At 39.6% G+C, this 26,981-nt stretch overlaps 1 pseudogene; it reads right to left on the reverse strand.

Moving 5' to 3' along the window:
• The window catches only part of LOC118669427, a 60,052-nt pseudogene that overhangs the window by 14,792 nt on the left and 18,279 nt on the right, over positions 1-26,981 (reverse strand).

A 26,981-nucleotide genomic window follows, 5' to 3' on the forward strand; every position in this document is an offset into this window, starting at 1 on the left:
TATATTGTTTTATTTTTAAAGGAAGCATAAACATTTGTTCAAAATTTAAATTGTTTCTGCATGTAAGTTTAATTTCTTATTAAATGTTTTATTAACACACCAAAAATGTATTCGTTTTCTCAAAGTGAACATCACACCCATGACAACTGGTAAATTAAATCTAACAGTAAAAAAGCGGGCTCACAATGTGGACCAGCTACATTCTAGAAACAATCCTATATAATAAAAGCCTAATATGCAAATTGTTCAACTGGGAGTTCTACCGCTTGCTATAATGTGCGCTGACCACCAGGGGGTGGTGTGGAACATGGTGGGGATTGGTGACACAGAGCTGGCAGCGGGTGGCAGTGGAGGCACTGCTGGCCCCCATGGGCCCCGAGAGAGCAGGACTGCGGTGGGATGATGGAGCAGGTGAGCAGGCAGTGCCAGGCCAAGGCAGGTGCAAGCGGGGGCCCGAATGCCCTGCTGATCGCCCTGCAGACAGTGACCAGCGGCGGTGGTGAGGGGGGATGGGCGCCCGGCCCAGAATGATCACCCCACAGGCAGGATGGTGGAGCAGGTGAGGGGGCAGCGCCAGGCCATGGCGGGATGCCAGGCAGGGCTGCGGGGCTGCAAGGCTAGGGGCATGAGCTGGGGCTGTGAATCTGGGGGCGCAAGCTTGGGCCCGATCCCCATAGGCCACCCCAAAGGACCCCACCCATGAACGAATTGCACCGGGCCTCTAGTTTTTAAATAAATATAGTCATTAGGTACGTGTATTTAGGGTTCTACATTCCTATTACTCAACTTTGTTCATTTCTGCTTTTGTTTTTAACATTTCCTGTTTTCTTGCTTGCCTGTAAGATATTACCCATTTCCTTTTCTAGACTTTTTAATTTATTACATTTCTCTTTTTTTCTTCTTACTATTTATAGCTGCAGCAACATTTCAAGCACTTACACTTGTTTCAGTTAATTTAGAGATCCTGAAGAGTTTAAATATGCACTTAAAATTGTTTAAGTGCATATTTAATTCAACTAGCTTTCCTAGGTGTTGATAGCAAAGGGTTTGAAGATTATGACCTATTGTATATCAGTTAGCTCTCATGAGGTTATGTTGTAGAACAAACAACCCCCAAGTCCCAGGGGCTTACAACAACAGAGGTTTATTACTCACTACTACTCTGTTCTGGGGTCTTCTTCACTCCAGGATGTAGACTGAAGGAGCAGCCTCTGTATGAGACACGCTGGTTCATAGCTGAACCACATGAGTCTCCTAAAGCTTCTGCTCACAGTGGGGCATCCACCACTTCTGCGCACATTCCATAGGCCAGAGCAAGTCATAAGGCTAAACTTGATGGCAAATGGGTGGTAAACACAATCCTTTTATAGGCAGGGCAACAAATAGTAGGGAACAATAATATAATCTACTCCCATGTTGGCCCCCATAATGCTGCAACCAGAAAGGTTTACCCTCGCGTCTCTATCCATTTAAAACTCCATTTTATTGTTATATCTGGGATTATATCTGGGACTTACCATTATAGCATTTATGTTTTCATTTTAAATGTATCTTTTCTCATAATATAAAACTGTGTGTCTCCCTTAATGCATTTTGCTACAAAATTAGTTGTGCTGATCATGTTTTTATAGGCCACACCAGACTGCAGCCACTATGGGTTATAATAACATTAAGAAAACAGTATTTTTCTAGCTTAGCCTACACCCACAGCAATGCCAGCCCTTCTCTCTCTCAGAATTTACCAGGCACTGCATGTGCTTCTGCAAGGAGTCCCCTGGTCCCAGGAGGCTCCTTCCTGGTACCTGTCCAGCCTGGGTTTCTAGTCTGCCGAGAGGAGGGCCGCGTTCCCTGCCACCTCCAAAGGCAGAGCAGTGCTGTTTTGTGCTTTTCACACAATCAGAGACTCCAGGGATTTCACTCTTTTCAAAATTAATAGCCATCTTTCTCTAGAGCTTTGGCTCAAGTTCCTAGTTGCTGGGACACCACTGGATAGAGAATAATATGATTACTACACTGAACCATTCTCCAAATTACTCTGACAGCCAAACCTTATATTTCAATGAGTTTATTTCCCTCCCCCACTTCTCTTTCTCCCCACTCCCCTTCTCCCCTTTTGCTCTACGTGAGGCTCCTCTGCTGTTCACGCTGACAGATCCTCTAATAACCAGTCCCACCTGGAAATCTCTGTGTAACTGATGTCATTTAAATATCAGGTTTCTATTGTGCTTATGCAGGCATTAGGAGTTGTAAGCCATTCCCTTGCCTTATTAAAATTTCCTTATTTTAAACATTTTATCACAATAATCACATGCATGGAAAAAAAAAACAATAACACAGGGCTTATCATGAAAAACGGCAGTCTACTGGCCCACCCTCTCCCAGCCCTAATTTGATTTCCCAGAAGGAACCACTTTTAATTGTTTCTGTTTCTGATGGCTACTTTCCTAATTCTGAACAATGCTGTTTCTTTTTTTTTTTTTAATTCAATGATTTTTTTAAAAAAATATATTTTAATTAATTTTTTTAGATCGAGAGGAAGGGAGTGGGATAAAGAGATAGAAACATGGATAAGAGAGAAACATTGATCAGCTGCCTCCTACACAACCCCTACTAGGAATTAAGCCCACAATCCCAGCATGGACCCTCACAGGGAGTCAAACTGAGACCTCTTGGTTCCTGGATTGACTGCTCAACCACTGGGCAACAATGCTATTTCTTGATTTACTTGGTAAATCACTGTATTAGGTAGAAAGATGAGTTCTCCTCTTCCGACTCCTCTCCATCTTCCTCTTGCTTTCTGTGCTTATACATTTGCTTTCGCATTATAAAGGTTTGCTTTTATAATTTCTCTAGTAACTATATTTAAGTTTTACCTGTTTTATGCATAGGCTGCTTCTAAAAGTCCAAAACCACGAATAATCATTGATATATTATAACTACATAAATATTGTTTAAAAAATTAGATAGTAGGATTTCATTTTCCACTTCCCAAGGGCTCTACAGATCATTTTAAAACTGTTCAAATTTAATATCACAGAGTTTTACTTGGCTGGTTTGATTTTATATTTCCATCTCTTTTTACTTATGCAGAAAATCTTGGTTCCAATGACAATGACATAACAATCAGAAATTGTCAAGCCTACAGAAAAAGTAGAATAGTAGGATAAATGCCTGAATGCCCTTTATCTAGATTCTAGATACACAATGGTTAAAATTTGCCGCATTTGCTTTCTTTCTCTCTGTTTTTGCTGAGTCATTTGGAAGCACATTGCAGACAGCATGACAATTCACCACTTGCATGTTTCTCCTTTATTGTCCCTTACTTTTATTTTATTTTTTGTCTTTCACGACATTGACATTTTTTAAGTCCAGATGTCCATAACCTGGTTTCAACGGGAAGTGGCCAAGAGGTCATCCAGCCTCAGGGCTCAAGAGCTGAAAGTAATTTAAATTAAGATGTCGTTATCTTTAGCCTGCCTGGAGCTTAAACCGGGTGCCCTTTAGTCAAAACCTGGTTATTGTCTTCTGCTGCTTCAGGAGTGAACAATCACCAAAGAGAGAAACTAAGGCTAGGTCAGTGAAGTGTGCTGAGAAGAGAGATGGGAAAAAAATGATCTTTTTAAAACTATAGTTTAGCTCTTGCCAGTGTGGCTCTTTGGGTATCATTCCATGCACTGAAAGGTTGCCAATTTGATTCCTAGTCAGGGTTCATGCCCAGGATGCATAGGGAGCGTGCAGGAAGAAGCTGATCAATGTCATCGATAATTGCTCTTTCTCTCTCTTTCCCTTGCCTTTCCTTTCTCTCTAAAAATCAATTTAAAAATATTTTTAAAAATAAAACTACTGTTTGTTTAAATGAAATCAGAATTACAAGGACCCTCGGTTTCAGTTTTCAAATACATTAATGACCCATGTGTGAATCAATTACAATCAGGTTTTTAAATGGTGATCCCCCCCCCTCCTTTTTAAATTAAATTTATTAGGATGACACTGGCTAGCAAAATTATACAGGTTTCATTTGCTCAATTCCACAACACATCATCTGTACACTATATTGTGTGTTTACCACCCCAAGTCAAGTCTCCTTCCAGCAATATTTATTCCCCTTATACCCTTCTAAAACGGTGATTTTCTAAATCATTTTTTTAAATGGCTGCTAATATATCAGCCTTTAGAGTTGTGTCATAATTTACTTATTAAATCCCCTATTGATGGACAGTTAGGTTGTTTTTAATCTTTTGCTGTTACAAATAATGCTGCAAAGAACATTCTGGTTTGGTATCTTTTACCCAAGTCCCAACTATAATCGTCAGATAAATTCCAGGAAGAAAAATTACTAGTTCAAAGGCATTTAACATTTGGTAAATATTTCAATGTTACATCTCTCCCCCTCCCCACCCCCCAAAGAGTGATATTAATTTACATTCCCACAGTCAGTGCGTTAAAACTGCTTATTGCCGGGCTGGTGTGGCTCAGTGATCAGGTGTTGATCTATGAACCAGGAGGTCATGGTTTGATTCCCGGTTGGGGCATATGCCCAGGTTGTGGGTTCAATCCCCAATGTGGGGTGTACAGGAGGCAGTCAATCCATGATTCTCTCTCATTATTGATGTTTTTCTCTCTCTCCCTTCCTCTCTGAAATCAATAAAAATGTATTTTTAAAAAGATATTAAAGAATTATGTTAATTTTGTTAGACATGGTGTTTATGTGAAAAAAAGTCTTTGTCAGTGAGGTCCAACAAAGTATGTATGACTAAACTGACATAATATCCAAAATTTTCTTTTATTGATTTCAGAGAGGAAGGGAGAGGGAGAGAGAGATAGAAACATCCATGATGAGAGAGAATCATGGATCGGCTGCCTCCTGTACACCCTACATGGGATTGAGCCCGAAACCCGGGCATGTGCCCTGACCGGGAATCAAACCGTGACCTCCTGGTTCATAGGTTGACATTCAACCCCCTGAGCCATGCCGGCTAGGCCAAAATTTTCTTCTAAAGACTCAGGGATGAGTCAAAGATTTTTGGCTTGAGCAACTGGGAGAGCAGGGCTGTTATTTGATGAGATTTTTGAAGACTTCAGGAGGAGGCAATTTTGCAAGGATGGAAGTGGGAGAAAATTGTAAGCGTGGTTTGACGTGTTAAACTCGAGATGTGTGTAGATACCAGAGTAGAGCTGTTGAGTAAGAATGGAATTCAGGGAAGAGAACTGGTCTGGAGATAAACATCTGAGAGTAATCAAGATATTCATGATAATTAAAGCCATTGGTCAGGATGGAAACATCTAGGAAATTGGATTTTTGAAAAGAGAAAAAGGAGAGGCCTGAGAAATGAGCCCTAAGTACTCCAAAATTCAGAGACCATAGATAAGGAGAAGTCATTAGAGGACTAGGAAGGAGTGGCCAAGTGAGGTGGGAGGTGAACAAGTATGGTAGCCTGAGAGCCAAGTGAAGAAAGTGCCCCTCCTCCCAAGGGTTCCAAAAATGGTGGTATAATGACTATGTTTAACAAGCGAATACAACACAGTAATTTATGCCCTGCATCAAAATATATAGCAACTGAAGATAATCAATTGATATAAAACGCCAGAACTTTTTCTTTTTTAGAAATCCCACATTTTAATACATGGCTATGCACATAAGGAAACAAGGAATGAGGACACAAAACAGCCAAATGTACAAAACGATAAAGCAAATTTTCAGGCCTGAAAGAGATCGTGCTCACAGATACTGGGCGCCAAACATTTATACAGTTTCAAAATGCCAGAACTTTTGGTAAAGTCATATTCTTTTTAACTTTTTAAATGAAATAGCCATTATTATGCAAATTACGCATTGAATAATAGCTAAATGTCGCCGTAATCTCAAGATTCAATCCTGTTTTACATTATTTTAGTGAATACTATTGTGTTTCATCAAGGATCAACATTCTCATCCACTAGCTGCTGAGCATATTAACTGCTCTTGGCTCTCAGCTGAATTCCTTGCTGGAAACACCCCTTGGGTGTAAGGAGCTGCCTCTCTTAAAGTTATCCCACCTGGTAGGGGGCAGCTCATATCAAATACCTGGTTGAGGCAGGAACACAAAGCTTGGCCCTCTTGCCTCAAGTTGGGACAACTCTGAGGATCATCCCTGATCCAGAGCTCCCCATTGGATCAGTGAGGCCTCAGCGGAAACCTCACTGGGGTCAGCTTCTCTGCTGTCCAGTCCTACCTTCCTCACTTCCTCAGAGGTATCTCTCCAATAAACTGCATGCAACTCTCCACCCAGAATGTGCATGTAGGGAACCCAGCCTAAAATAATGTTCTATGAGGTGGGCACTCTCCTCCAAATGTAATTGTGCCATTTATAATATAACTATAAAATCTACTACCTGTTAAACAAGCTGGGTCATTTGCTCTGTGGAATTGTCCATATTCTGGAGTTGGCTGATTATATCCCGGCATGCATTCTTTATCTGATACTTTCTGTAAACTGGCAGTAATGCTAGAGGCTTCATTCGATTCACTTCCATCCATTAAAACCTGGTATCCTGAAGCTTCTTTACTGATCTTTTCCTACCCCGTAAAATTTAAATATTGATTATATGATTCTAAGAGGAGGAAAATATCCAAGTTTCCTGGGATCAGGAGAGATCATTTATGACTGCACCTCCCCCAACACCCACCCCACACACCCACACACAGACCTGGCATAGGCAACGAAAAGGCTTTCCAGATACACACTGAGATTCCGAAGGAATGGCTGGAGAATGTGCTTACCCAGGTTTACAGCCTTAGATACGAAGTACCCTCCTCCCACAGCAGAGTGTGATTATCTCATTCTCATCTAGGAAAGAAACCAAAGACAGCAACAGCGTCTCTGGATTATTTGCATGTAGAATTCCACATTGTTACTAATTTTAAAAGCCATCCTGCTTTTCTTCTGTCAAATGGTTTGATTGTGGATCACATTTTTTCACCGACAGCTGGTGTATTCTAAGTCAATTAATCAACATGCATTTATCAAGCACCTGCTGTGTGATCAACGTCATTCTTGGAGAATTCATGCTGATTAAATTCTCTATAAAACAATTAGGAAGCTGTATCTTGTTTCTGTTCTGCCCCCATCCCCCAATTCACATAAATGTATTCCAAAATCAAAGAGATGCTCTTTCCTTATCAATTTGCAGTTTTGAATTATCTACACCCTGCTCCATTCTGTTGAGGGTTGATAACACCCTGGACAATTATGCATAAATGTATATCCTTCTGCATAATTATGTTCTCCTATGTATCTCCTTTTAAAAATATTTAAGATTTTTTTGTTTATTTTACTTTTTTATTAACATCATTACACATAAGAGAAACCAGCTTGAGCTGGCTCAAGGGAAAATAAAAACTTACTGGAATTATATTAGGCTCTCTCATGGAATTCAAAACAAACAAACAAACAAAAAAACAACTGAACTACCAACCAGGCCTCTGGAACGACAGAAGACAAGGAAGAAAGCTCTGGGGACCCTCACAACAGCTGCTCATGACCTTCACTTTGGAATTCTGCCACTAACATGACTCAGAGCCAAATTTCTCCATTCTCTGTGTATTTCAGTTCAAAATTCAAATTCCTGAGAGGAAGAACCTGATTGGCTGAGCTGTGGTTTGAAGCCTACTGCAGTTCCAATCAATTATGACCATGAGACAGAGCCTCATGCTCTAAATTCAAACTGTCCCATACACTGGCCACATGTGCCTATGGAGCATTTGAAACACGGCTAGTACAATTGAGGAACTGAATTTTCATTTTATTTAATTGTTATTAATTAAACATTTAAAACTGAAGCAATGTAAATTTATTTTTTTCATTACATATAACTTTAATATTTTGGTAGAAGTGCATTTCACTTTAATTGTTAAAATTTGCCATCTGAATTAAGATGTGCTGCCAGTGTAAAATACTCATCAAATTTCTAAGACAGTACCAAAAAGAAATAATGTAAAATATTTCATTAATAATTGTATTATATCCTCAGGTGAGGATAGAAAAGAATAATAATTGTATTTACATTATATTGGTTTCATGTTGAAATGACAATGTTTGAAATATCTTGGGTTAAACAAAATATTAATAGTTTACCTATTCTTTTTACTTTTACAAATGGAGCTACTAGAAGATTTTAAAGGACATATGTGGTGCTCAGTACATTTCCACTGGACAGAGTTCTTCTGTATAGCTACCAAGGATCCATTTCTGAGGACCAAGGGCAGTTTCAAGATACTGGTTAAAAGTTCTGAACGGAATAGACCCCTGAAAGCAGTCAATTACACAGTAAAAAAAAAAAAATAGATATTTCTGGGGCAACCTAATGTACTCAAACAATAGTGGAATGCATCTCTTCAGCATTATTTGACCACTTCATTGCAATATTTGTTATATCATTAAGGAAATTGAAAGCTATTATCTTTTACTTCAATGTTTAATGCTACAAATTTCCATCCAACCACATTTATTAACAAAGGCTCTATCCTCATGGAGGTGAAAATGTGGTAGAGGGGAGAGACAATAAGCAAAGACACAATGCCCAGATAATTAATAGTCACTTGGCAAAGCAAAAAGTAAGGAGATAGAGAGTGACAAGGGTTGCTCTTTAGCTGGGTGATTAGGGAAGACTCTGATCTGGTGATATTAAAGTAGAGATTGGAATAAAGGGGAAAGGGCGAGTCATGTGACTCTCAGGAACAGCAGCCCCGGGGAGTCAGATTATTCAGGGCCCTCGAGACAAGGTAAATGTGAATGGAAACCTTTGCAGTGTTGAATGCAAAACTTTAAAAAACTGCCAGACACACAAAGAAACAGACACCCATAGAACCTGAAGACAACCATAAAAGAGACATAAATTCAGAGCCACATCAATACCTAAAACTTGCTAAGCATATGCATAGATAATTTATTATTTTATTTTCATTATTTTTAATCCTCATCCAAGGATATGTTTCTACTAAATTTTTTTTTTGAAAGAGAGGAAGGGAGAGAGAGAGAAAAACATCGATGTGAGAGAGAAACATTGATTGGCTGCCTCCCATACACACTCAAAGATCAAACCTGCAACCTGGGTACATGCCCTGACTGGAAATTGAACCCGCCACCCCTTGGTGTGTGGGACGAAGCTCCAACAACCACGACACATTGGCCAATGTGTGCATAAATAATTTATATACAAGAGGTATACTGTACATATATTAACTGCCAATTATCTATACATATAAAAGCCTAAGTGGCCGGTCAACTGTTTGACTGTTCGACCGATTGACCGGTTGCTATGATGCACACTGACCACCAAGGGGCAGATGCTCAAAGCAGGAGCGCCACTCGGCTGACCAACGGATGCCAGACACCAGGCTCACAGCTGGGGAGCACAGCTGCAGCGGTGTCCACAACAGAGTGGCAGCTGTGGCAGGCTCAGCTGGGCGGGGATGAGAGGGAGCGGCCGTCTGCCACTTTGCACACTACTACATCCCTTGGGAGATGTAGGACTGCCAATTTTGGCCGATTCCCACAGGCCAGGCCAAGGGACCCCATTGGTACATGAATCCATGCACTAGGCCTCTAGTACATAATAAGTACCATTTTAAAGCACTTACTATATATATGTCATTTAGTTTGTATTAGCTTGCTAGGGCTGCCATAACAAAATACCATACACAGAATGATTTCAACAGAAATTAATTTTCTCACAGTTCTGGAGGCTAGAAGTCCAAGCTAGGTGTCAGCAGGTTTGGTTTCTTCTTAGACCTTTCTCCTTGGCTTTCAGATGATGCCCTTGCTGTGTCCTCATGTGGTCTCTCTTCTGTGCATGCTCATCCCCGGTGTGTCCAAATTTCTTCTTTAAAAAAAAAAAAAAAAAATATATATATATATATATATAATTTATTTCAGAGAGGAAGGGAAGGGGAGAGAAACAATAGAAACATCAATGATGAGCATCATTGATCAGCTGCCTCCTGCATGTCCCCTACTGGGGATAGAGCCCGCAACCTGCGCATGTGCCCTTAACTGGAATCACAACTGGGACCCTTCAGTCCGCAGGCCAAGGCTCTATCCACTGAGCCAAACTGGCTAGGGCTAGAGGCAGTTACTTTTGAAGTGGCTTCAGAAGACAATTAGACATTGCATACCTTGTGCCAGAAACCGTGGCAGCTGTGCCTAAAATGTAGTCACCAGTTAACTATTCAATATATTATATAGGAACAAATGATTAGGGAACAATAAGGTGCTATGTAAATACTATTTTTCTCGCTTTTTCAAAATAATCAGTTAAATTACAATATTCCTATTCCTCCAGAAAACAAATTGTTAAATAAAAATCTAAACACATAAGATCCTTATTTGCCTCTTTATTTATACACGAATGCTTGGCAAAACATTTCATTGTTTCTTGTTGCTTTTCTCATCTATCTTGCTTTCTCTGGTTGTTACAAAATAATTATTATAAGTCTTGAATTTTTCTCCCCCTCGGATGGAGATAGAGACTTCTTAATGAATTGTACATGTCATCTGTGATTGATGACAGTACCTGAAGATAACTATTAATTGTGGCAGGAACTAGATGAAATCAAATAGAATATATACTTAGCAAAGTTCTGTATTTCCCTTAGATTGGCTAAGTCCTTGAATTGACTTCAAATAGAATTCTTTAGAGCTCTTTTGTTGTAATACCTACAATATTGTTCTCTTAAAATATAAACTTAAAAAAATCAATCTTATATGAAAACTAGAGGCCCGGTGCCATTTGGGGCGGATTGGGAGTGGGCCGGCCAGGGGGAGGGGACGAGTGAGGTTGGCCAGCCGTCGTGGGGACAATTTGCATATTAGCCTTTTATTATATAGGATAGCCTCTATAGATCTGAAAATATTTCTATTTTAAAATTGCAAAGTAACGTTCACTCCCTCCTCCCCCAAATGACTCCAGATATTACTTCTAGAAAGAGCTTTCTTTTCCTAGAGAGAAATCTTGGCTTTGGTGGCAAATGTCTTTCTCCTGAGAGAAGTTGAACAAGAATCTGTTTTTGGCCCTGGCTGGTTTGGCTGGGTGGATAGAGTGTCGGCCTGTGGACTGAGGGATCCCAGGTTCGATTCCAGTCAAGGGCATGTACCTTGGTTGCAGGCACATCCCCAGTAGGGGGTGTGCAGGAGGCAGCTGGTCAATGTTTCTCTCTCATCAGTGTTTCTAGCTCTCTATCCCTCTCCCTTACACTCTGTAAAAAATCAATAAAATATATTTTAAAAAAAAGAATCTGTTTTTGTGGTCTTTTGTGGTTTCTGTGGCTTAGAGCAACAGTCATCAACCTTTCGGACCTCACAGATCACCAGTGGTCCACGGACCACTGGTTGGTGACCTCTGGCTTAGAGTGTGATGATCATATCATACCTGTAATGTATTCATAAATTATATTTCTGCCACCTTTATAGCATGTCACTGGAATAAAATCCTAACTTTATTAATTGCATTAGGAGTAATGAAATTCTTTCCCACTAAGAGTCAAACTGCTTTGCATTCTCTTGGACTTCTCTTAACTCGTACTGCTGTGAAAAGGACATCCTGCAAAGAATGTATGAAACTATGGACAGCTAAAATGTGCCAAACAAGCCCTAACCGGTTTGGCTCAGTGGATAGAGCGTCGGCCTGCGGACTGAAGGGTCCCGGGTTCAATTCTGGTCAAGGGCATGTACCTTGGCTGCGGGCACATCCCCAGTAGGAGGTGTGCAGGAGGCAGCTGATTGATGTTTCTAACTCTCTATCCCTCTCCCTTCCTCTCTGTAAAAAATCAATAAAATATATATTTTTAAAAAATAAAATAAAATGTGCCAAACAAGTAATAGTCTTCCCCAGAGAAGCTCCTAACCACAGAACGTGGCATCTTGGCAACTTGTGTTTTGGCTAATGAGGAATTTATATTAAATATTAAAATGCCACATTCACAATAATTGTCATAGCTTAACTAGAAATAACTTGAAAAATGGTTTGTTTTAAAATTTAGCAGATTCAATGCAATGTGCTGCCCTGGATTGAATCCTGGAATAGAAAAAGCATTAGAGGAAAACTAGGAAAATCCGTTTGAAGTCTGAAGTTCAGTTAATAGTAATGTGCCAAATTTGATTTTCTCGTTTTCACAAATGCTTCATAGCTAGGTAAGATGTTAACACCCTTATTGGACGAAGAATACAAAGGAACTCTCTGTACTATCTTTGCAATCTCTCTGCAAATCTAAAATTACTCTGAAATTTAAAATTTAATTTTTTTGCCCTGGCCAGTTGTCGCAGTGGTTAGAGCGTCAGCTCTCTGACCCAAGGGTTGCAGGTTCCATTCCCAGTGAAGGGCACATACCTCGGCTTCGGTTTGCTCCCCACCCCTGGTCAGGGGCACACAGGAGGCAACCAATCCATGTGTCTCTCTCACATCAATGTCTCTCTCTCCCCTGCCCCCTCCTTCCCTTCCACTCTGTCTGAAAATCAATGGAAAAAACAATAGTTTATTGTTTTAAACTTAAAACAATTTAACCGAATGTTAAAATTATATTTTCTAATCTATTTCCATGAATAAGGGGCCAGACCCACAATTCCAGGGATCTGGATTAGTTTGGGAACTATGGGGGAAAACAACACAGAACCAAGATGCAAAACTGCCAAGGCTGGAAACCAAGAAAGCTAGCAGAAAGCTCTAGAACTAGGAGGGAAATTCTCTATGAATATTGATATTCAGTAAGTGCTAACATAAATTTAGTAATCAGATAATGTTATAAAAAACAAAACATATATGTAGATGAGAATAATGGATATAGCACCTTCTAAAAGCACTTTTGAAATTTAGATTCCAGGTCCCAGCCAGATAGCTCAGTTGATTAGAGTGTCGTCCCGATATGCCAAGATTTGATCCTCGGTCAGGGCACATACAAGAACCAACCAGTGAATGCATAAATAAGTGGCATAACAAATCGATGTTTCTCTCTCTAAAGTCAATCAATCAATACAAATAAATAAAAAATAAAAGAGCCCTGACTGGTTTGGCTCAGTGGATAGAGCGTTGGCCTGCGGACTGAAGGGTCCCGGGTTCGATTCCGGTCAAGGGCATCTACCTTGGTTGCAGGCACATCCCCGGTAGAGAATCTGATCGATGCTTCTCTCTCATCAATGTTTCTAACTCTCTTTCCCTCTCCCTTCCTCTCTGTAAAAAAATCAATAAAATATATTTTATCTTTTTTTTTTTTTTTAAAAAAGGGCTCAATAAAAAATATTTTAAAAAAAATAATAAAAGAAAAGAAATTTAGATTCTACCTGTCAAACGGGGGTAAAGCTGCAGGTTTACGAAAGCCAAGGAAGCCGCTGAATATTTTTACAGGACCAGTTCTTGCATTTCTGATGGTGCGAAGAAGGGGTGACAAAGTCTCCTGTTGTTTTCTTTGTTCTCTGGTTCTGGCTCTTTTTCATTCTGTTTGAGATGACCTTGCAATTTTTAAATATGAGGGTGTGATCCTCAGAACCTTTTCTACTCGTACAGTTTTAGATTCAATGATTTTTTTTTCATTTCTTCTTTGTTTATTTCCGTGTTATGCAAACTTCTAAAAAATGTATTTATCTTTATTGTTGAGGGTATTACAGATGTCTCCCATTTTCCCCCAGTGCCCCCCTCCACCTGATTCTGGCCCCACCCCAGGCCTTCACCACTATTGTCTGTGTCCATGGATTATGCATATGTGCATATAAATACTGTGATTTATATCTGAAGTACTAAACTCCTTTAAAAATAAAGGTTCAATAGTAGCTTGTGGTCTACCCCAGAATGGATTTCTACCCCTCCCCTCTTTCTCCAGGAAATCCCGCCGCCTCAGAGGTGGGAACATGACCCAGGTCAATCAAACAGGGTACCCCATTTATCCGGACCTACTGACAAATTGGGATGATGGGGACTTGGAGTTGCTAGAAAGAAATCCTGCTAAGCTAAGAGGAAAGGATAAGCTGAAAGCACAAAGGCAACAGTACACAGGAAGGCCCCTTCTGCCTCTAGCCAGTGATCCAGGACCACTGAGGGTCAAATAATAATTCTTGCTGCATTGAAAAAGCCGAATTCTATGCTCCCATCTAAAATGAATACAAGGTGGGAGGCAGGAAACATACCAGAGTCTTGATAAAAATTAGGGAACCCTGTGTCCCTTGCCACTTTCTCTTAAACAATTGGGCTATTCCCTGCCAAATATAATTAGAAATCGTGCCTGTGGTAAAAGACTGTCCACTGAAGTACAGCCTGGGGGCACGTTAGCCATTACTGGAGACTGTAAATTGAGAGCTTATAGACGAAGCAAAGCTGAGATCGGTTCCTAAGAGACAGAAACTGTGAGGGTGGGACAGAATTTCTGGTATTGCTGCCTGGTTTATGGAAGTCCCAGGTATAAATTTGGCAAAAAGCCAGCAGAGATCTGAAGGGAGTCCTATTGCCACAGAAAAAAAAGACTTGAAAAGAAGTTTGTGAATGTTCAAAACCCAAGACAACACAGAGGCTCCATAATCAGGCCAACAAGAAGATGGTGGCGAAAGTGGTTCGATTCTGCAATGTGATGGGTGAGGGAGACTTGCTTCTCACGTGTACAGACCCAGAGGTAGCAAGATTGAGTCGCTAAAGAACTCCAGGACAATAGGAGCCATGTAGATGATATTTTCATTACAGGACTAGAAGGAGCCCTGTTTTCATCTGACCAAGAAGAAAGCATATGACCCACAGTTTGCAGACTTTCACACAATGTAGTCACTGGACAAGACTTCGGGTATCTTCCTGGGAGATGAACTGTACATGACAGTGTTGCATTTAATCCAGTATGGGAAATTTTCGGAATTGCACGTTTCAAAAAGCTAGAGCATAGATGAAACTGGTGCACTGTGATAGTATACTGTGCTGCCCATTATCTTGCTTTCTTTTATTTATTTCTTTCTCAGTGTTTTAAATTGAATTTATTTGGCTGACCATTACTGCTATTTCTCTCTTCCAGTACCAGATCCTAGCTTCTGGAACATGTCACAAGCCACCCAATCTTAATACTCCATTTCCCCAACAATGTGATTAGCCTAGGGGTGGGCAGGTGGCCCAAGCAGGGCCCATTATAGTCCTTCTCTGGAAGTGACACGTAGACATTGGGGGAAAGAGTCCTCTTTCCACTAGGATTCCTAAAGCAGACGATGGAAGCCTGGAGGTGTGGGCAACCTACTTCTCTGGCAGCCTGGAAGATGGAAGAAAATGAGGTTACTACACAGAGGAGGCTGAGCTGAGCTACTGGGGGGAGGGTGAAAGAGGGAGAACTGATGATATAATTCCCACCTTGGACTAAAGCCAAACCCTTCTACGAACTCTCTCCCTTTACCTACTCTTCCTTTTTGGCTAACATTAATTTGAGTTGTGTTTCTGTTAATTTCAGCTGAATAGTCTTTATATTTATTTTACTTTTCTAAATATAAAAGTAATACATACTGTAAATGAAATTTGGAAATACAGATAAGTAGAAAGAAAATATTCTATTATGCTTAAATAGATTAGTAATTCAGAGGTTTTGGAGTATTTTACCTGTTGGTTTTACATAGTTATGATCATAATAAATATTCAAGCTTCATATACTTTCTATTTAACATTATAACATTTTCCCATGCTCTTAAACCACCTTATAAATAAAATTTTCATAAATTTTATCTATTATTGAATAATTTTTAAATATTATAATCATCTTAGCATTTATTTTCAGAAATATAATTACTGGGCCTAAATACTGGAACATTTTAAAGCCCTCATGGTATGTTTCAGATATGATTTCTTATTTAGTTGAATAAAAGTATACACATATAAGAAATGTTTTTCATGGGCAATTGGGACTAAGTGATTCAAATATGTGGAATTAAATAAGAGGAAAACAAGTAAGATATGATCAGGCCTTCAATAAATAGTTCTTTTATAAAAGAAATAAAAACATGGCACCTAGTATACATTCCTCCCTAATTGATAAAATCTTTTAAAAATATAATTTTAGCATTTTTCTACTATAAAAATAATATATAAAACAACAAAATATATAATTGACAGATTTTAAACAATGATAATGTCCATTGTCATTGAAGGTACAATGCTGGGAAGAGTGCAAATAGATATAACCCTTTGGGGACAAGTTGGCAACTATTTTATTTTTTTATGAATGAATAAATAATCAGGCATTTAAATTGCTTTATAATATTCCATTAAGTGCCTGTGTTTACTTAACCAATACTCTATTTTAGAGATTTAAATTGTTTCCAGTGTTTACTATTATATATTCATTCATTTATATGAGTTTTAATATATTATAAATTATTTACTTTGGACCAATTCCCAGAAGTGAGATTACTGAATCAAAGGTCAATGAATCAAGATTACAAAATCAAACATTTCTGGCTCTTGATGGAGCTGCCAAATTATTTTTCAAAGAGAGTACATCAGAAGAATGCTTCAGGGGAGAACCAAGATGGCGGCATAGGTTAACGCCGGAGTTTGCTGCTTTGAACAACTACTTCAAAAGTGAAACCAAAAAACGGAAGGGACATCACCCAGAACCACAGGAACGCTGGCTGAGTGGAAGTCCTACAACTAGGAGGAAAGAGAAACGCATACGGACACTCAGAGGAGGCGCAGTGCTGAAGTCAAATTCTGAGGTGCGGAGTGCGCAGAGCGGGCTGGCGGCGGAGGGCGCGGTTGGCATTTTCAATCGGGAGGGAGTCGCAGACTCTGAGCTCCAGATCCGGGCGAGTCTTTAGGGACCCAGACTCAAACGGGAGAAGCGGACTGTCTGGCTTCGGTCAGAGCGAGTGCAGCTTTCTCTCTGAGCTTTGCAGCCGGGGCTGGGACTCAGAGAGGCAGAGCCCCTGGGGACAGGACTGAGAGCCGCCATAACTGCTCTCTCTGGCCCACCCTGTTGATCCTGTTCGACCCGCCCCGCCCAAGCCCTGCACACAGGCATTTGCCGGATAGCCTCAGGCAAAGGCTAGATTAGCACCTCCCTAGAGGACAGAAGTTCTCTCCCTGCAGACACAGCTGATTCTCATAGCCACTTGGCCTGGAGGTCAAACCCTCCCTGGAATTAGCTACAACAATCAAGATTTAACTATAAGACTGCAAACAAAGACCACTAGGGGGTGCACCAAGGAAGCATAACAAAATGCGGAGACAAAGAAACAGGACAAAATTGTCAATGGAAGATATAGAGTTCAGAACCACACTTTTAAGGTCTCTCAAGAACTGTTTAGAAGCCGCCGATAAACTTAATGAGATCTACAAGAAAACTAATGAGACCCTCGATCTTATAGTGGGGAACCAACTAGAAATTAAGCATACACGGACTGAAATAACGGATATTATACAGACTCCCGACAGCAGACCAGAGGAGCGCAAGAATCAAGTCAATGATTTGAAATGCGAGGAAGCAAAAAACACCCAACCGGAAAAGCAAAATGAAAAAAGAATCCAAAAATGCGAGGATAGTGTAAGGAGCCTCTGGGACAGCTTCAAGCGTACCAACATCAGAATTATAGGGGTGCCAGAAGATGAGAGAGAGCAAGATATTGAAAACCTATTTGAAGAAATAATGACAGAAAACTTCCCCCACCTGGTGAAAGAAATGGACTTACAGGTCCAAGAAGCGCGGAGAACCCCAAACAAAAGGAATCCAAAGAGGACCACACCAAGACACATCATCATTAAAACGCCAAGAGCAAAAGATAAAGAGAGAATCTTAAAAACAGCAAGAGAAAGAAACTTAGTTACCTACAAGGGAATACCCATACGACTGTCAGCTGATTTCTCAACAGAAACTTTGCAGGCCAGAAGGGAGTGGCAAGAAATATTCAAAGTGATGAATACCAAGAACCTACAACCAAGATTACTTTATCCAGCAAAGCTATCATTCAGAATTGAAGGTCAGATAAAGAGCTTCACAGATAAGGAAAAGCTAAAGGAGTTCATCACCACCAAACCAGGATTATATGAAATGCTGAAAGGTATCCTTTAAGAAGAGGAAGAGGAAGAAAAAGGTAAAGATACAAATTATGAACAACAAATATGCATCTATCAACAAGTGAATCTAAGAATCAAGTGAATAAATAATCTGATGAACAGAATGAACTGTTGATTATAATAGAATCAGGGACATAGAAAGGGAATGGACTGACTATTCCTGGGGGGGAAAGGGGTGTGGGAGATGCGGGAAGAGACTGAACAAAAATCGTGCACCTATGGATGAGGACAGTGGGTGGGGAGTGAGGGTGGAGGGTGGGGCGGGAACTGGGAGGAGTAGAGTTATGGGGGGAAAAAAAAGAGGAACAAATGTAATAATCTGAACAATAAAGATTTAATTAAAAAAAAAAAAAAAAAAAGAGAGTACATCAATGTACCATTCCAAGAGCAATAAATGAGAGTACACATTTCACCCCACTTTTTCTAATATGTTAAATTAGTTTATAATGTTTTCTCATTTAAGAAGTAGAAATTGATCTGGTTTTAATTTAAATTTTCAAATTACTAACCAGGATGAATATATATGAATATTGTGTGAAATTTTGTTAATCTTCCAAACATAACCTTTTAACCAGTAAGAAGACATCCTTTCTTCAGGGTGGCTTCTGTCATATTAGGAAAAAATATACCAGACTCTTCCATCACTTTGCCTGAAGTGGGGGGTGGGGAAGGGCTGACTAATCAGGCCCACAGTCTATTATTACAATTGTCTCAAATGCCTATTCAAAAAAATGTGCCAAATCACTTCAGAAATGATAGCTAGGGAATCTATTAAAAATGCAGATTCCTGGATGCCAGTCTCAGAGTATCTGACTCTGCAGGCCTGCAGTAGATCATATTTTTAACAGGTGAGGATGATATATTGTCAGATTTGGACACCAGTGGTCTAAAGCAGAAGTTTCTGAAGTGTGGTCCTCAGATTAACAGTATCAGCATCACCTAGGAACTTGTTAAATATGTAAATTCTTAGGACCCCACCCAGACCTACTGAGTCAGAAACCCTAAGGGCAGGGTCCAGCAATCTCTACTGTAACCAGCTCTCAGCTCATTCTGAGCCAGAATCATTGCTCTGACTATTATTGTGAGATGAAGAGTTGAGAACCATTCAAGATATACCACCGCCTGCTTGGAAAGTGAAAGGAGATGACATCTGCAGAATGAGTAGACTTTCACCGGGGACAAGGAACAGAAGGGCCTATCAGGCAGATGTAACAACACGACAAAAGGTACTGAGGCAAGAGAGAGCAGGGAGCATGATAGCACAAGGTGGATGGCCTGGCTGGAATGTGGGGTGCAACAGGTGTGACAGGAGATGAGGGAGAAAATTTGATAAAGTGCCCAATGTTAATGCAGAGGAGTAGACATTTGTCATTGTTTGGCCACTAGGTCACCATCCATCCTTCTTCCTAATTGTATCTCAATGTCCACTGGGGGAATTACCTCTTCCCCCCTGTGCCTCATTGACAGGATGGTATATGCAGGTGTTCTCCTGGTCCAGAAACTAAAGGACCTTTTGGAGGGTCCACCCACTCATTGACTTTCCTCTCACCTCCCTGATGTAGTCAAGGTGTGAGCATGGGACCTAAACTAAACCAACTACACTCTCTGTCATGGGGCTTTTTTTTTTTTTTTTTTTTTTAAAGGATTTAGTCATCTTTTCATTGTGGAAAATTCAAATATGCACAAAAGCACAAGGAATAGAGTAATGAATCTCCATAAACCTCAACTCATTCTCAACGATGATCAGTTCCTGGCTAATCTGCCTTGTGTATACAGTTCATTTCCTCCAGTCCGTAGGTCTTTTTTTTTTTTTTTTTTGGTGGTTAAACAACAGAAATTTATTTTCCCAAAATTCTGGAGGCTAAAGTCTGAGAGATCAAGTTGTTATCATGGTTGTTTCTTCGGAGGCCTCTCCTTGGCTTGTAGATGGTTGTCTTCTCCCAATGTCTTCATATAGTTTTCAAATGGAGCATGTCGTAGGTCTTTTTGAAGCAAATCTTAGAGATGTAATATCACGGAATATTTGCCCAGTATTGTTAATGTAAGCCATTAGATTAATTTAAGTTAGTCTGATGAAAATATTGCTTTGTGCTAGAAGTGATACTTTCTAATATCCTTTTATTGCCTAGTACTGAAATTGACAATGCCTGAAAAGAGCATTTTCTTCATTGGAGGAAAGAATGTCCAGGTTTGGTCACCTTCTGTGTTTCTCTGCCTTTGTCTATCTCTCTGTCATCTCTGAAATTAAACACAACTGTATCAATTTTACTTAATTTGTTCACATTTATTTAATTCCATATGTTATCATGTGCCATCTAATTCCTATAAATATTAAAAGCTATATTTATGTTTCATTGGTTTAAAATTACAGTCCTGAATATCTTCAGCATTTGGCTACATCAAGATCATTGTTAATTTTTGTTTATGTGATAAAATGTATATAACATAAAATTTGCCATTTTAACCATTTTCAGTGGCATCAAGTACATTCATAATATTGTGTAACCAGGGATTTTGTATTTTACAGTGTAACATATGGAGAGAAAGAGCCCATAGAGTCTACTCATTGCAGAATAAATACCCAACCAAGACCCAATAGGGATCCCTACTATTAAAACCCACAGGAACTACCTCATTCTAAGCAGGTTTTCCTTCCCTTCAATTCCATTAGCTCCCCAAAACCCCTTAAGATGGCCTTGAAAAAAGTGCTAATATGCCATTGCAGTGAATATCATAACCAAAATAAATTTTCTTAGTCATTGAAATTAATTGAATCTGGGACTAAAGGAAAACAGTCTGTTTACTAATTTAATCACTGTCTATAGGTAAGAAGCTCCTGGACTTTCCAGGTGAATGATGCTCCTGATAAATATCTCTCTGACTTGTGGACAATAAAATGATTCAACAAATGCCATATGTAGTATTTAGCTCTCAAGGAGACCTACTGCTTAGTTGGAACACATCCTATTTGCTGTGCCTACTGGAGGGTAGAATGAACAGATTGCTGGTAATAGCTCGCACCACATAGTGCCTGTCAGACATAACATGCCAGGCCAAAAAGTGACCACACGCAATGTGGACACCATTATTTTCCCACTTCTCTCTACTAAAAGTCTTCAAAGAGGAACAAAGAGGACAAATGGCAAGAACACTATTCAGATAACAATAAATTGTGATATGAGATCTGACCATTATATTATCCTATATAATAAAAGGGTAATATGCAAATTGACCCTAACAGCAGAACGACTGGGAATGACTGGTCACTATGACACACACTGATCACCAGGGGGCAGACGCTTAGTGCAGGAGCTGCCCCCTGGTGGTCAGTGCACTCCCACAGGGGGAGCTCTGCTCAGCCACAAGCCAGTCTGACAGCTGACAGCACAGCAGTGGTGGCGGGAGCCTCTCCTGCCTCCTCAGCAGCATTAAGGATATCTGACTGCAGCTTAGGCCTGGTCCCCGATGGCAAGTGGATATCCCCTGAGGGGTCCCAGACTGCAAGAGGGCACAGGCTGGGCTGAGGCCCCGCCCCACCCCCCACCTCCCCACCGAGTGCACAAATTTTTTGTGCACCGGGCCTCTAGTAATAAATAATAGCTGATTAAAAATGGACAAATGGTATCTTGTAATTTTCAGTGTTAACAGAAGCAATTTGATGTAATTATTAGCAACTTTCAGGGATGAGATTCTATTATTGAATAGTTTCTGAAGAGGAGTATCATTGTAGTAAAAATACTCGTATTATCTTACTATTAATATATGAAAGATAGTGGCCTCTGGTAAGTGGATAAGCCCCAAATAAAGGTGGAATGGTGAGTGATAAAGTCTAAGTTCTGCTACTTAGGACCTCATTGGTTGCTGAGAATTGCAGTTAGGATAATGAAAATATATACTGTTGTGTGTACATGAGTGATATAGTACCTTGATACTCAAAGTGTTGTATATGAACCTGCAGCATCAGCATTACCTAGGAGCTTGTTTAAAATGTAAATTATTTAGCCCTACCCTAGATCTACTGAGTCAGAAATTCTTGGAACTGGGCCAGCAATCTGTGTTTTACGAGCCCTCCACATGCTTCTGGTGCACCCTACAGTTTGAGAATCAACATCCTAATAGTTATGAGCACTCTTCTGGTGGCTTGTGCAACTGCCCAAGCAATAGGACTCGTATTGACGATGTAGACATTTGTGATGCACAGGTCTCTCTTGTCTGGGTCACTACCTGCAGTGATAAACCAATTTAGTAGACCTCCAGTATTGCAATGACTTCTTTCACCTAAAGCTCAAACCCACACATTTAGGTGGGTTGACATAGTCTCATTTTGTTCATCAGTTTCTTTAAAGTTATCAATAGGACTTCTCAGATTACTCTCACTTCTAGAGTTCTGTATTCTGTTATCATGTAACATACACAGTGCTGTCTCTGATAGTTATTACAACTAAGGCATTTCTTTTCTATAACATATTCTTTAAAAGTTCATTTTCCCTTTACTTTTTCATAAGACTGGAAGACTTGAATTTTCTTATGTCACCTTGTTCTAGGACAAAGGCCTTTCAGCATTTGTGCTAGCCAAAGTTGCATAATGCACTCCTTGTATTCACATATTAATTAAAAATAAAAGTGTTGGAAGGTACTTTTCTTTTAAAATATATTTTATTGATTTTTTACAGAGAGGAAGGGAGAGGGACAGAGAGTTAGAGACATCGATGAGAGAGAAACATCGATCAGCTGCCTCCCACACACCCCCTACTGGGGATATGCCTGCAACCAAGGTACATGCCCTTGACCAGAATCGAACCTGGGACCCTTCAGTCCACAGGCTGGCGCTCTATCCACTGAGCCAAACCGGTTAGGGCTGGAAGGTACTTTTTGAACCACTGATTAATCAGCATCAACAAATATTTAGTAAGTGTATGTTAGAACCAACACTCTGTTCTAGGAGCAGTGGAATATAAAGTGGCCTTAGACACGATCATCATTTAACATCTGGTTAAAGAGAAAACATAAATTTGAAAATTTAATGGCAATATCAGATAATAAGATAAAAGATATACCTAGACATTATATGATTAATTGTAAAAATAAGTGGAACTTCTGTGAGAAGAAAGAGATCATCAGGTTGAATAGATCTGGGAAGGCTTCACTCAAGCTTTCTCTACTGAGCACATGTTTAGGAAGTAACTGCTCCAGGAAAGGTCACATGCGGGTGCTGGAGAAAATGTGGAACTTGAGCTAGGCTTTTGAGAAAGGCAATTCAAATGGCAGGAACAGCACAAGGAAAGGTAAGGTGTGAGGAGTTAATAGAGTAGTTCTGGTAGCCCTCTTCTTGCATATCTCTAAGGAAGCCTGGATTCATGACTGACCATTGCCAACCCCTGGGTATGTAGTCCTTGGAAGTTTCCCGTTATATTAATTTTGATGATTTTATCATATACATCTAGAACAAGCATGTCAAACTCGCAGCCCACGGGCTACCTGCCTTGTTTATTTGGCTTGTATTAGCCTTTGAGTTTGACATGCTTGATCTAGAGCAACAGGCCATGCTCTACCAGCTTGTCAGAATTGTTTTGTCCAAACATCAAGATTACTGATGTGCACTGGTTTCATTGTTAGGGTCCTGAGTTTCATTTGGCATGAATGGTCATGTGCTAGAATGTGCCTGTATAATTAGCCCTCCATAAAAGCCTTGAACCCTAAGACTTGAGCTGACTCCTCTAGTGGAGGCTTTCTGCACATGTCCTCTGCAAGAGAAAAAAACATATCCTATGTGGCACTTAATGTGGAAGGACTGGAAAGCTTGTATCTGGTCTCTCTGGATTCTGTCCAATGCATATATTTTTCCTGTTGCCTTTGCTGTAATAAATCTAAGCTGTGAGTATAACCTGATATTGACTCTTATAAATCCTCTAGTAATCACCAAACATGGGTGGTCATGGGCCCCCTGAAACATATTACCGTACATGCAACAAAACTAAAAATACACATGAAATCTGGGGGGTAGAGACAATAAATATTTAGATCTGGTAGGAAAATTCAATTCTTGGTTGCTGAATATAGGTGAAGTGTGTGTTCATTGTACTATTCTTTACAGTTTCCTGTAAGCTTTAAATTTTTCAAAATACAAATTTGTAGAAAAATTAATAATATTGGGGAAAAACTAAGTACTAAGGAATGTTAACAATTAAAAAAATCAATTATTGCAATATGCACATGGACATGTGTGTACCGGTATAGAACCATAGAATTGTGTATTGTATTGAAGAAGGGAAGTTTTACCCTTTAGTCAAGCCTATCCATCTTTTCTTTTTTGTGTGCAAGTGTGTTTTCCATTACTTTTTGACCACAGACTCCTGTCTTGGACATATGGGGGCCTGAGAGGCATGGTAGAGCTGTGATTTTCTGGGTTGAAAGTGGGCATGAGGCTATGGTAAGTGGAGCCAGGAGGATAATTACCAGGGCAGTTTCCTATGGAGATCCTGGGTCAGTGGTGCCAAGACCAATAGCGAAGGGTCAGGATGCCAAATTCAGATAGGACAACGAGAAGAGGAAGCTCTGATTCCAAGCTGGTCTGTCTGACAGAGAAGGCAAGGCAAAGACAATTCAAACGGGGAGGAAGGCAGACAAGCCAAGAGTGACCCCTGAGAAAAAAACAGTATACAGCTAAAATTTCCTTTTTAACCACAGCTGAAAGAGGGAGTATTTCCTGAAGCGACCGACGCAGCTGAGGATTGGACACTTGCAAGGTCACAGAGTCCTCTCTCATCCTGAGACTGAATAAATATTTACATCTATTTTCTTCTGGTTTTATTATATGAGATTTTACGTGTATTTTAAATCTCTCTGGTTACACCGTTTCTACCTGTATGAGTGAGATCAGCTCGCATTGTGCTAGCTTCCTCAGGTTTTATTCATAGGATGTACATAGTGGTCAAGAACATGAATTCTGGAGTCAGACCCCTTGGGTCCAAATCTTGGCTCTAACATCTAATAAATAATTAGCACTATTACTTAACCTCTTAGTATCTCACTCTTCTTTTAAATGCAGATAAAAAATGCTTCATACCTTAGGGTTTTCATGAAGATTAAATGAGATATGTATGTAAAGCAATTTGCACAGTTCTGATGGAGACTAAGTGCTCAATAAGTTTGCAACATCAGAAGAAGGAATTATAAATAAGGAAAGGATGAAGGCTAGAGTGGCCCCTCTGGTGTTTGATTGGAATAAAAAGTGTGAGGAGCAAGGTGGCAGAATAGGAGCTTTCTACTGTCATCCCACCACAGAAGATCAATTTTGACCATCACCCACAGATGAGAGCACCTTTGGAGGGGTCTGAGAGTCTAGGGGTGAAGCTCCAGCACATTGTTGGAGCAAAAAAAGTCTGAGAATAGACACAATGAAGAGAGTAAGAACAGTTTCATTTTACTTGCATAAGATCTGGGGATCTAATGTACAGCATGTTGAATATAATTAATAATACTGTATTGGATACTTACTAAGTGAATGGATCTTAAGCATTCTCAACACATACATAAGAAAGATAATTATGTGACGTAATGTACGTCAATAGTCTTAATTGTGGAAATCATTTCACAATTTATACATATATCAAATACGTTGTACAATTTAGATATAATTTTATTGGTCAATTTTACATGAATAAAACTGGAAAAAGTATCAGTATAAATTAATGATTTTGAATAAGTATAGAAATAGAGGTGTGTGCATGTGTACAAATGTATATAAATAGGTATTAGTGTATGTATATGTACTGAGAGGGCCTAGAAGCAATGATACCCCAGTAGCAACAAACACACCTGGTGCTAAGATTTTGTTCTGTAAACACAATATTTCAAAAAAAATAAAAACAAACCCTAGTTCCATAGAGAAATGGCTGGTTCCAGTGCTGGAAGGAACATCTTGTAATGCCAAAAGATAAATGCTCAAAAAATGATGGGAGAATGTTGAAAGAACATAAAAACCAATGGCTAAAAAAGGGGTACCTTAACCAGTTTGGCTCAATGGATAGAGCGTCGGCCTGCAGACTCAAAGGGTCCCGGGTTCGATTCCGGTCAGGGGCGTGTGCCTTGGTTGCGGGCACATACCCAGTGGGGAGTGTGCAGGAGGCAGCTGATCAATGTTTCTCTCTCATCGATGTTTCTAACTCTCTGTCCCTCTCCCTTCCTCTCTGTAGAAAAACCAATAAAATATATTTTAAAAAAATTTTTAAAAGGGTAAAAAAAAGTATACAGCTAAAAGGGGATCCCAATGGCTAAATCTAAAACAATTTAAGCAACAAAATCAATAATGATAGCAATATATTATAACCCATGGAATACAACCAATGTCCATAAGACCACATGATAAATAAATAATTAATACAATTATACAAATAGTTGGGTAAGAGAAAAAATTCAGAATTATAGTAGCATTCCAAGTAATAAATGTTGAAGAAGTGATGGAAATAGAAAATAGCCATTTGCCAAACACTATAGTAAAAATTGTTTCAGGCAAGAGTCAATAATGAATGCTAAAATTGTTTGGCTTAAGTTTGGAGAAATGGGATTTTTACATAACCTGAAAGTATCTTCCCAGAGGATACTTATTAATGACCAAGAGAAAAAGTGTCAAAGTCATGAAAGACAAATGAGGATTAAAAAACTATCCCAGATTAAAGAGTCAAAGAAGACATGATAACTAAATGCATTATGTGATCCTGATTGTCCAGGAAAAGGATGGCATTAGTGGAGGGACCATTGGCAAAATTTGAATATAGCCTATTGATTAGTTAGTGGTATTTATTGGTGTTATTTCCTTGGTTTTGATCTTTTTTGTTGTTGTTAATCCCCACCCAAGGATATTTTTCCCCCTTTGATTTTTAGAGAGAATAGAAGGGAGGGGGAGAGACAGAGAGTGAAAAACATTG

This window comes from Myotis myotis, unplaced genomic scaffold (genome assembly GCF_014108235.1).
Source record: "Myotis myotis isolate mMyoMyo1 unplaced genomic scaffold, mMyoMyo1.p scaffold_m19_p_14, whole genome shotgun sequence".
Taxonomy (NCBI): domain Eukaryota; kingdom Metazoa; phylum Chordata; class Mammalia; order Chiroptera; family Vespertilionidae; genus Myotis; species Myotis myotis.